Below are 12,604 nucleotides of genomic sequence, written 5' to 3' on the forward strand. Positions count from 1 at the left end.
AGTCTCCTGACTGAATCACCTCCGCCTCCCAACACTGTTGCATTGGGCATTGTGTTCCCAACACATGAACCTTTGGAGGACACATTCAAACCATACACCAACTATACCTTTTTTCAATGAGCTGAGGTTGTTTTGATCAGATTAATTCCAAGGATTGGTTTGTATAATACAACTTCAGGTCTTGTTTTCTGTTTTTGTTTTGTTTAATAGGGAACACATTTGTTATAGACCTGAGAAATTGCTACTTTAAAAGCTTCCTATTAATATGCCATAACAAGAAAGTACAATTATTCATTGATTATTGGCTACTTATACTTTAAACAAATGAACTAATCGTTTGATTGTTTACCTAGTAGGCTGAGTCTAAATAGCCATTAGTGGCTACTGCTACTAATAAATGAAATAATATTTGTTTAAAAAAAAAAGAGTTAATTCCACTCTGCATTTCACATGTAGTGGTTTTATGTATAAACACCTCTGATTAAGGCATGACTTCAAAAAGTTAACATTTAATTTCTTGTAGTTACCTGTATTAAACAAAAGGAAAATTTGTAATTCATACATTTTCTGCTGTAGACATCAGGTCATGTCCTTGCAGTTTCAATTTAGTTGGCTCTATTAGCATGTAATGATTTCAACATTGGCAGGGAGAATTGAGAGTATGGAAGGAAGAAAGCAAATGCAAGGAGGGAGAAATAAAGAGGAAAAAAGAGAAGAGGAAACAACGGAGGAAGGAGAAATAGAATGTCATGTGAAAGAAAACAGAATAGATGATAAGAAAAGGGAAGAAAGGGGAAATGAGAATGAGGCAGAGAAGGAAAATTTGGAGATCAAAAATTCTCTTTCACCTGGAGAGTTGTTGAAAAGATCCTCAGCTGGAACCAACTTATTCCCACTCTGGTAAAAGGAAGTACTAAATTCTTAATCAGAGAGGATAATTTCTTATATTTCACATTGCTTCTGTTTGTTTAATGTCCATTTATTTTATTTAAGATAAAACTTGGCTTGCAGAAAAGTATTTAACTTGTACAATGTTTAAGCACTTGTTTTAGAGATGGATGTTAACTGTAATAAATGGCTAGGCTGAGCAGAAGCTGTGCAACACGCCTGGAATTTGTAAAAATTGCCAACTATTAATAAAGCAGTTTTCTTGCAGTTGTCACTGTGTGCCATTCTTTGAAGCATTCCCTGAGGAATATTTTTAAACAAGCTTAGATAGAACTTGTCATGGTATCATATAACTCCTATTGAACTGTTCTGAGCTTTGAATCAGCCGTGTATCATTTGTGTGAAAAAGAAAAACAATCTGTCATAAAAGTGCATGAAAGTTGACAAGACTTTCTCTAATAGGTATATCTGGGAAATACATATTTATGAATGTTTTTAAACATTGTCTTGGTAAACACATACTGCATGCTCAGATTGTTTAAAATATGAACCACTGACCTTAACAATCACTACAACTTACTTTGCAGATAAACCTGTGGTTTTCTGACTGTCAAGCAGCCTATAATGTTCTGCATTAAAGAAAAAAATCCATGTTTATATGTCCTTTCAGTATTTTAATTTATGATTAAGTATAGACATAATTCAAAGTAACTGTCTCAACTTTGTCTTAATGTTTACATAATTTCCTTTCAGTGTTTTAATTTATGATTAGGTATAGACATTATTCAAAATAACTGTCTCAACCTACTTGTGCTAATGTTTATATAATAGTCCAAACGATATCAATTATTCTCTAATACTCTATCATTAGACAATGAAATCAATGAAGTTATTTAAAGGCAACAATGGAGGCCAGGCATGGTGGCTCGTGCCTGTAATCTTAGCACTCTGGGAGGCCCAGACAAGAGGATTGAGACCAGTCTGAGCATAGTGAGACCCTAATTCTAACAAAAATAGAAAAATTAGCCAGACATAGTGGCACATGCCTGTAGTCCCAGCTACTTAGGAGGCTGAGGTAGGAGGATCGCTTGAGCCCAGGAGTTTGAGGTTGCTGTTAGCTATGACGATGCCATTGCTCTCTATACAGGGTGACAGAGCAAGACTCTTGTCTCAAAAAACAAAAACACAATGAAGCAAAAAGAAACTCAACAGATCATTTTCCTTCTCATCCAAAAATTATTTTTCTCTTTCAAGTCTTACAAATAATTAATATAATTTTTTAAGTAGAAATTTATCCTGGCGTTAAAGGTACTATCTTAAGGGTTGAATTGCAATCCTGCCACAAAGTGATATATGACTATTTTTAGAACACATAAAATTTTAAATGAGAGTAAGTGATGACTATATTTGATTTTACAGAAGCTCCTAGGATAAATGGTTTCCTCACTTTTAATTTATGATGGAGTTGATTTCAGCATTCCCAGTATAAGCATACACAGACTTCTACTAAAACTCCCCATGATGTTGTACCTGTAACAAGAGACAATATAATCCCAAGACTGGTTTTCATATAATAGTCATAAATGTTACCACTGTCCTTGCATTATTTATTTGTATTGCATTCATAATTACATCCCTGGTATTCCTTCTTTGACACCCAAATCATCTGAGGCAAAATGATATAAAGGTAACTTCTCCATCAATTAATCGAAGGTTCATTGTGATTCATGAGCTTCTAATTCCTGTACTTAAAACACCAAGATAACCATTTCCTGCTCTCTCTGCTTGTGACATTTATCTCAAATGAGATTTAAATACCAAGATTAGTTTAAGAATTAAGACCAGAGCCAAATGCATCAGAACACAGAAGCACAGATAAGAAACTATAGAATTTTACAGCTGATAGATATTAAAGCTAATGTACCCAACATTTCAAAGGAAACTAAAATCTAAGAATGTGAAAAGATGTTCCAAATCTTGCATAGTTGGAGGCATGAAGCTGACGTGAGAATAAGTAGAAAGGAGACTAAGTACAATTGGTAAATACATAAGAAAGGGTTAGAAAATAAAGTCTTGGCAAAGTGGGTATCTTGACAGTATTATACAGTATTCCCATGGGGGCAGAATGGTTCATAGAAGACACTCAGAAAAAACTCTCTAACATGGTTCTGAGCTGTGAAGCTCATCCGCTGAGGTTGCTCTTCCACCACAAGCAATAGCTAAAAGGCTTCCCCCTACCACTTTGAATTATAAAGATCTGTCCCTAGATGTACTCCATGAGCAGCATCTACATTGTACTACTAGAATCCTAAATTTTTTTAATCCACAGAAAATACTAGCCTTTAATCAAATGTGTGGAGAAAATGTTTTAGATAATGAGATATATTCCCTGGTGTTTCTAAAATATGAGTAAGGAAGCTGAGCTGGAAGGAAGGAAGGAAGGATGTGTCAGGAACAGCATAACCTCAATGACTAAGGGTAAGGAGGGAAAACCTTCTTGCCCTCAAAGTGAAAATCCCCTTCTATTTTGAGGAACATTCCCTTACTTTAAAGAATCTCTCAAGTGAGTCATTAGGGTTAGATCATATTCTTCTGGGACATTTACTTTCCAGTGCTTTTAATGCATTGATAAGAAAGGGAAGAAAAACATAATCTGACGAGGGAGGAGAACCTCCCTTTCCAAATGCCCTGTGAGTTCTGCTGTTCTGTTCTCACCAGTTCTCTCACAGAGCACAGACAAATATGGCAGGCAATAAAGATCTCAACTTCTCAACTTTGTGAAGATAAAAAGACTAAAACCTAAGTTCTCTAGTCCCAGGGTTTCATCCAGCAGTTTTTATATAGCTATTGGCCTCAAAAAGCCTCTACTTTGCCTTCACATTATGTGTCTCAGGGGTACAGAAGTGGACAAAATGGTGCTCTGAAGAATTTTTCAGCTTTCAGCATAAAATCATAAATGTATTTTTTAAGTTGAGCTTGTAGAGACATACATGAATAGCTGCTATTTTATTGTTCACCCATTTAAAATGCAAATGATGGTACCAAAAATTACCAAAATCCACACTCCAGATGTTCTTATTTTTCACAATTTTTTTTTTTGGGTTATACTTATATTCTCCTACGTATCTCTGAATTTATTCTACCATATAGCCCCCTTATGAAGACTCCCACTTATTTCTTAAATAATTTTGTTTTATATATTTAAAGAGTTGGAATCAAAAAATAAACTCTTATTTTTCCCAAGTAGTGAGAAAAACAGATCTTCATTTCCATTCCCCAAAAGTCAATTATCTAGAAATAAAAAACATAAAGTAGCAGACGACCTATTTATGAAGCTACATTGATTGCTCTGTGAAAACAAAAGTGGCTCTGTTTTCCTCAAAAGCATGTGAAGAGAGGTCTAGGGTAGGACCCCAAAGAGAGGAACTAAATTTCTTTGATTGTTAGCCAACTCCCCATATAAGATTGTTTAATTCAGTTTTTAGCCTAGAGGAAAAACATAAACATATATGTACACACACACACACACACACACACACAGAGAGAGAGAGAAAAGCCTAGTCTCTTTATGCATGAAGGGAAAGCCCTATTGCTGGCCATAAACCATAGAATGAGGTTCCAAGCAGAGCAAGAGATAAACTCATTCCTTGTTCATTCACTTATTAAACAGCTATCTATTAGCAATTTCCATGTACAAATAACCATGCTAAAATGAAAAAGACATGGTCCCTACCTTAAGAAGCCTAAAACCCAGTGGAAGAGGGAATACACTATTAAGCAGTCTATTAATTGGGATTCTTTGCATTTTAAGTGACAGAAGCCACACAAGAACTTCAGTGTTGGTAATTTATTGGCTTATGTAACTGAATATTCTAGGTGTAGATTTCAGGCATGACTGGACCAAGCAAAGTCAACAGGCAATATGTCTCACTCCACAGTGGGGCTTTCCTTATCTCTGGACTGATTTCACTCTCATACAGGTTCTCTCCTTGTGGTTATAACAATGCCACACATAGCTCCAGATTTACATGTCAGCAGCTTAAAGTCTTTGCCCATCAGTTTTAGCAAAGGTCTCAGAACTGATGCTAATTTGGCCTGACTGTAGTCACATTCTCACCCCGGAACCATTCTCAGTGACTATAGCGATAGAATTCATTACGTAGCCAGGCTAGCAGACTGAGAGTGTGGGAAGGATGGTTCCACTAAGAAAAGGGGATGTCATTCAAGAAGGAGAATGGATGCATGTAAAACTAGAGATGTCCATTGTAATAACATTATGAGGTTAAGTGTAAAAAGGGCTGAAACAAAGGTAACAAAGAGTGTTGAAGGAGTATAGAAATAGAGCATTTAGTTGTGATTGGAGGAGAGCGACTTAGGAGGCAGGCAAGTAGTTGTCAACTTCACCGAAAAAAAATAGCATTTTTACAGCAGTCACTTTGGGAAAAGGTCTGGCAGTTTCCCAAATAATTAAACATAGTGTTATCTTAGAACTCAGCAATTCCACTCCTAGGTATCTACCAAAGAGAAATGAAAACAAATGTCCATACAAACACTGTACACAAATGTTCACAGCCATGTTATTCATAATACCCAAATTGTAGGAATACACCAAACAACCCATCAACTGACAAATTTGGATAAACAAATATGTTATATCCATGCAATGAAATATTATTTGGCCATAAAAAGGAATAAAGTGCTGATATACACTACAACACAGATGGCTCTTGAAAACATTATAAGTGAAATAAGCCAGACACAAAAGAGCACTTATCTTATGATTCCATCTATAGGAAATAACCAGAAGAGGGAAATAGAGACAGAAAGTAGATTTTTGGTTGCTTAAGGCTTGGGGAAAAGGGAGATAGGAAACTAAAGGGTATGGGTGACGTTTTGAGATGATGAAAATATTCTAAATCTGAGCATGGTGATAGTTGCACGTATCTGTGAACATACTAAAAAAAATCACTGAATTATACACTTTAAATGGGTGAATTGTATGGTATGCAAATTGTATTTCCATAATGCTATTTTTATAAAACAATTTTGAAAAGGTAGGTTGGATTTCAATAAGTGTCTCAGGTTAGTGCCTATAAGGGGAATTGGTATGACTATAAGACACAGCGAGTTACCTCATTTGTTTTACAAGTAGGGTAGAATCATGTGAGTCTCTAGTGGACACTTAGTGTGCTACCCTGACCTCTCCTTCAGAACTAAAGGATCTATTTCAGCTGCTGGGACCATGACTGCTGACAGCTCTCTGCGTCAGTTCTCTCTGGGCATGTCCCTCGGCAGCACAGGGCTGCTCCCCCAAGACCATGCTCCTCCCCAGTGGGCGCCTGCATCCAATGACTGGTTATTGTGAGTATGTAAAGACTCAGCCCTCTCACAGTGACTCAGGACAGCTTTGAAAGGTCATCTATGGTCAGTGCTCACCACAGGGTTGCCGGAGGCCTTTGTTAGTTTTTTTTTTTTTTTTTTTTTTTTGAGACAGTGTCTTACTTTGCCACCCAGACTGGACTGCAGTTGCCTGATCATAGTTCACTACAGCCTCACACTCATGAGCTCAGGTGATCCTCTTGCCTCAGCCTCCCAAGTAGCTGGGAATACAGGCATGCACCACCATACTCAACTAGCTTTTTAAAAAATTTCTTGTAGAGAAAGTGTCTCACTATATTGCCCAGACTGGTCCTGCCTTGGCCTCCCAAAGTGCTGAGATTATAGGCATGAGCCCACCCTGCCTTGCCATGAATGCATCATAGCTTAAAATCTCACTCTACCCACTCTGTTTCCTTCTCTTCCCTTCCCCCCAACCCCAGAGTCTGCTTTCCACAGAACCCAATCTGAAACTGGTACATAGAAGGGATATAACTTTTTTTAAAAAAAAGACCAGAAAAGTAGATTTGGTCTAAACTCTGGAGGACCTTGAATGCCATGCTAAGGAATTTGGACTTTAGTAGAATATAGGAAAGTAGCCATTATAATTGTGTTTAGAGAAAACAACTCAGGCAACCAAGTTAAAAAATTATCTAGAGTGAGACATGATAAAGGACAGAGATACAAGTTAGAAGATCAATCCGGGAATGAAGGTAAATGGAAAAGTCAATAAAGACCACACATAGGATTATGGCAATGAGAATGAAAAGGAGGAAAGAAACTGGAAGACAGGAGCAAGATGCAGCCTCAAAGCAGCCTGCACTCACCGCTCTCATAGAGGGAATTGAAAAAGGTGGAAGGATATTCATCTCCAGATGGATCATCTAAGAGAGAGCATTGGGAATCAAAGACAGGACACAGAAGGCTCCCAAAGGAAAGAACAGCTCTGCAGGATCAAAGGTACACAGGGAAGGCACTTGCACGTGGGGAAGGGGCAAGGAGAGAATCTCAGGGCTCCACACTTTCCCTGGAGTCATTGCTATACGAGCTGTAGGAGGGTCCCTCCACCACAGCAGGCCACCAGACTGAATTACGGAGCTGACTAGAGACTGTACAGAAGCATTTCTCTGGAAAGAGGGCACAGTGGGGACCCATGGGCTTATGAACCCTGGGAGCTGACGCTGGCACCATTTTGAGACTCCAAACCCAGAACACCATATCCACCCAGGAGTCAGATTCATTGCTACTGCCTCCCAATCATCCCTGCCAGACCAGAGAGGGAGCGGGGAGACTGGGCATGCTCACATATGCCATGGGCAACAGCCATTTGTTCCCACCACAACTAAGGGACCTGGGCAGGGCAAACATTTGGGCTGCCATGGGCTGACAAACAAAGCTGTCCTCAGACGTGGGCAGGGCAGTACTCAAACCCCTGTGGGGGACAACTGCAACAGCTTATAGAACTAGGCAGGCTGAACACTCACTCTGCAGCATGCAAACTGCCTGTGACAACCGTAGGGGAATAGTGAGTTGTGAGACATGGGAGAACAGCAGTGTTAAACACTCACAGTGCATCTGCCCCTCTCCTGTTGGGTCAATCTTCCAGAGTAGGATTCAAGTTCTCCATCCAAATACCTCTCCCTCTCTTCACTGAGTAGGAGAGTTCCCAGCAGAGGAGAACAGGTGCACTGCATTTTTCTGTCTTGAGTTGAGAAAAGAGAGTTCAGGTGAGAATGAACAACCATAAGAACTCTGGCAACATGAAAAACAAGCTGGTTGGACACCCCAAAAGGATTATAATAGTTCGCTAGCAATGGACTCCAACCAAAAGGAAACTGTCAAAATATCAGACATAAAATTCAGAATATGGATGGCAAATAAGATGAGAGGGATGGATGAGAAAGTTGAAAACCAACACAAAGCAACCAAAAATAATTGGGGACATAAATGAAAAATTCACTAATGAGACAAATAACATAAGAAAAGATATAACAAAACTTAAAGAAACGAGTCATTAGGGTATTTCAAAATACAGTAGAAAGTTTTAAGAACAGACTAGACCAAGCAGAAGAAAGAATTTCAAAGCCTTGAAGACAAGGCTTTTTGAATTAACCTAATCAGTCAAAAATGTAGAAAAATGAATAAACAATCACTGTAAGAAATATGGGACTGTGCACAACAAGCTAATGTAATAATCATAGGTATCCCTGAGGAAAAAGAAGAAAAATTTAAAAGCATAGAAAAACCTATTTAAGGGAATAATTGAGGAAAATTTCCCTGGTATCATTAGAGATTTAGATACCCAGATTTAAGATGGTCATTGAATACCTGGAAGATTCAAAGCAAGTGGGATAGCACCAAGGCATATAGTCACCAGTCTGGCCAAAGTGAAGTGAAAAAGAAAATCCTATAAACTGTGAGACAAAAGCAACAAGTTACTTACAAAGGAAAACCCATCAGACTATTAGCTGACTTCTTAGCAGAGACCTTACAAGCTAGAATGGAGTCCCATTTTTAGTTTTCTTAAATAGAATAACTGCCAGCCTAGAATTTTCTGTCATGCAAAGTTAAGTTTCATAAATGAAGGAGAAATAGTCTTTCCCAGACAAGCACACACTAAGGAAATTTGTCACCATTAGACCTGCCCTACAGGAAATGCTTAAAAGTGCTCTATATATGGAACAGATCAATACCTACCAGTATAAAAACACCCAAAAGTTAAAGCTCACTGCTTGTACAAAACAGTAACACAAGGAAGAAAACAAAGCAACTAGATATCACTGAACATAATGAACAGAACAGTATCTCACATATCAATACTAACATTGAACATAAACGGTCTTAATGCTCCATTTAAAGGGCTTAGATTGGCTAAATGGATGAAAAAACACAACCCAAAAAATACCGTCTCCAAGAAACCCATCTAACTCAGAAAGATTCTCACAGACTCATGTTAAAGGGATGGAAAAAATATTCCATGCAAATAGAAACCAAAAATGAGCAGGAATAGTTATTCTCATATGAGATAAAAGAAACTTTAAATCAACAATGGTAAAAAAAAAAAAAAAAAAGACAAAGAGTCACAATATAAAGACCTTGACTCTAACAAAAATAGAAAAATTAGCTGGTGGCAGTGGCATATGCTTGTAGTCTCAGCTACTTGGGAGGCTGAAGCAGGAGGATTGCTTGAGCCCAAGAGTTTGAGGTTGCAGTGAACTATGATGATGCCACTACGTTCTACCCGGGGCAAGAGAGTGAGAATCTGTCTCCAAAAAATAAAGGAACCTAGGAGGAGAGAAGGAAGTTGGAATTCTTTTAGAGTCAGTTTTGTTTTTTGAAGAAGATGGGAACAGGGAAGAGTGAGTTGTTAGGTCCATGTTGAGTTTGAGTATCTTCTAGAACAGCTTTATTTAATGTGGAAGTGTAAGTCTAGGCTCCACTGAGAGGTTAGGGCTAAAGGATAGATAGAATGAATTTGCAGCAACCCATACAACTTGATTAATGTAACTTTTTCTGACAATAGCCAGCTATGCAGGATCATGAACAGAGAAAGACACACTTGGGGTCAGGTGGAAGCTTATAAATAGGAAGACACTAAAGCTGTGGTCCTCTAATTCTTAGGTCCTAAATAATTCACAGGCATTATTTAATTTAATAAACTCAACAACCCTAGGAAGTAGGTATTATCCTTCAATTTTTCAGATAAGTAAATTGCAAATCGACAAGGTAAAGAACTTACCTGAAGCCACATGACTATTAAGGTAGAAAAACTGGTACTCTGATCCAGGTCTGTCCAGCTCCAAAGCCCATAATTTTTCCACTGCATCATGCTCTCAACTTCTTTCTGCTAGTAAAGTCAAAAGGGTAATAGGCAGCTTGTTATATAAGAAAGACCTACAGTTTACAATGAGGTTTTAAGCACCATCTAGGTGGCAATAACTTCCAAATTTAGCTTTCTGGGCCAGACCTATCTCCTGAAACCCAGTGCTTAGCTGCCTACTCAGCATCTCAAACTTCCTCCTCAGCTTGTCCTAAATCAAACTGTTAGTATTTCTCTCAAAGGTGCTTTACCCTCCTTCTTCCTCCTTCTCAGCTGATAGCAACTCTATCCTTGCAAATGCTCAAGTCAAATATCTTATTCTAGGCCAGGTGCAGCGGCTCACACCTCTAATCCTAGCAGTTTGGGAAGCCCAGGCGGGAGGATTGCTTGAGGTCAGGAGTTTGAGACCAGCCTTAGCAAGAGCAAGACCCCATCTTTAATAAAATTAGAAAAAATTAGCCAGGTGTGGTAGCACATGCCTATAGTCCCAGATAGTTGGGAGGCTGAGGCAGGAAGATCGCTTGAGCCTAGGTGTTTGAGGTTGCAGTGAGCTGTGATGACACCAATGCACTCTACCTGGGTAACAGAGCGAGACTCTGTCTCAAAAAAAAAAAATCTTTTTCTGTTCCTTCTCCCACTCTCCACATCAAATCTGTCAGTAAGTCCTGATGACTTGGTCTTCAAAACAGACCCAGATTTCCAGCCACTTCCAACCTACTCCACTACCACCACCATGATCCAAGCCTTCAGGCATTGGCATTGATTCCTGCAATACCCATATACTCTCTGCTTCCACTCTTGCTCCTCTGGAGTTTATTTCTGACTCTGCAGCCAGAGTGATCCTTGTAAAATCTGTGTCAGATCTTGTCCCCTTCTGCTTGAAATACTGCAGTGATTCCTCATTTTACCTAGAGAAAAAAATCAAAGTCCTACATGACACTGACCCCATTACCTGTCCTCCACTACTCGCCTCCTCACCTCACCTTCTGCTACTCTCCCCTTTCCTCTCTTCATCCCAGGTATACTGACCTCTTTGCTGTCCAGAAACACTGCCAGGTGCACTGTTTATTGGGGACTTTATACTGATTGTTGCCTTTGCCTGAGACACTCTTCCCCTAATTTCTAATGGTAAATCCCTTCCTTCCTTCCAGTCTCTGCACAAATTTCACTTTCTCAATGCAGCCTATTTAAAGTTGCAGCCACTCTTACTCCCAGAAATTCTCATCCCCCTTCTCTATTTTTTCTGCTCTTTTTTGTTTCCTTTGTCTTCATAACCCTTCTAAAATACTATATAATTTACCTATTTGTTATGTTTATTTGTTGCCTATTCAGTGTACACACACTAAAATATAAGCTCTGTGAGAACAGGGATCTTTGAATTTTGCTCAGTGATGTATCTGAAGTGCCTGAAACTGTGCTCGCCACACAGTAGGTGCTCAATAAATACTTGGGAAATGAATGAGTACAGAACTGATTTCCATGGAAACAAGAGAGTAAAAGAGACACAGAGTTAGAATAATCACATCGGAGCGAACTATTTCAGAAGCTTAGAAATGGTGTGGGCCCTGGTGACATGGCAGTCCACGCATGACTGTGAGTGTGGCCTGCATAAGGGGACTTGGGAAGTGGGTTGGACTGGAAGGAAGGACAAACGGAGAGAAAAACCCGAGACACAAAGTAGAAGAGCTTTTCTTACCCTCTGTCTTCAGAAAAGAAATAGAGGTTCAGGGTAAACTGAGAAATTATTTTCCATTTTTAAAGTGCTCAAAGTTTCATAGTAACCTTAAAAGGAAGTGTCATTTCTCAAATAAATGTTAGTTTCCTTACCTTGCATATCTGTCTATAAAGAAGGGTAAACGGAACCAGCTTCTATCTTAGGAACCCCTGTCATTTTCCATCGTTCCGGCTTCTGCACTGTTCGTACCCGAACAAGGGGGGTATAAGAAAAAGTACTTCCTAGACTGACACAGAAGCAGTGTACCTCTATCCACCCCAAGCAAAGTTCTGGCTGTTAGTACTCTTTGGGTTGGCAGTCAAAGAAAACCCAATTAAAACTGCCTTACACAAGCAGGATGGAGGGTGAAGAGGAGAAAATTTATTGGCTTTTGGAATGTGCAAGTCCAGGGTTATGTTAGTTTCAGGTCTAGCTGGATCTAGGCACAGACACAGTATCAACAGGAATCAGATTGTCTCCACCAGTAGGCTTTCCTTTCCTCTGACTTGGCATCACTTCCAGGCAGGTTCTCCTTAGATATGGCCCCCAGCATCTCTAGGCTTGCATTTTCTCATAGTAGCCACCCCACTGGAATGAGCCTTTTTGACAATCAATCCAAGATAAGTTCCATGCCTGTCTCTCCTTGGTCTGACTTGTGTTCTCTCCCCAAAATAAATCACCATGGCCAGAGGATGCACCCCTCTTATTGTCTAGTCCTGGGTCTTCCACATGCCCACTCCTCGGGCCAAAAGATGGGTCAAACCCCACACGGACTGACCGTGGAGAAAGATGAATTCCCCCCAAAG

Source organism: Microcebus murinus, chromosome 1 (genome assembly GCF_040939455.1).
Source record: "Microcebus murinus isolate Inina chromosome 1, M.murinus_Inina_mat1.0, whole genome shotgun sequence".
Taxonomy (NCBI): domain Eukaryota; kingdom Metazoa; phylum Chordata; class Mammalia; order Primates; family Cheirogaleidae; genus Microcebus; species Microcebus murinus.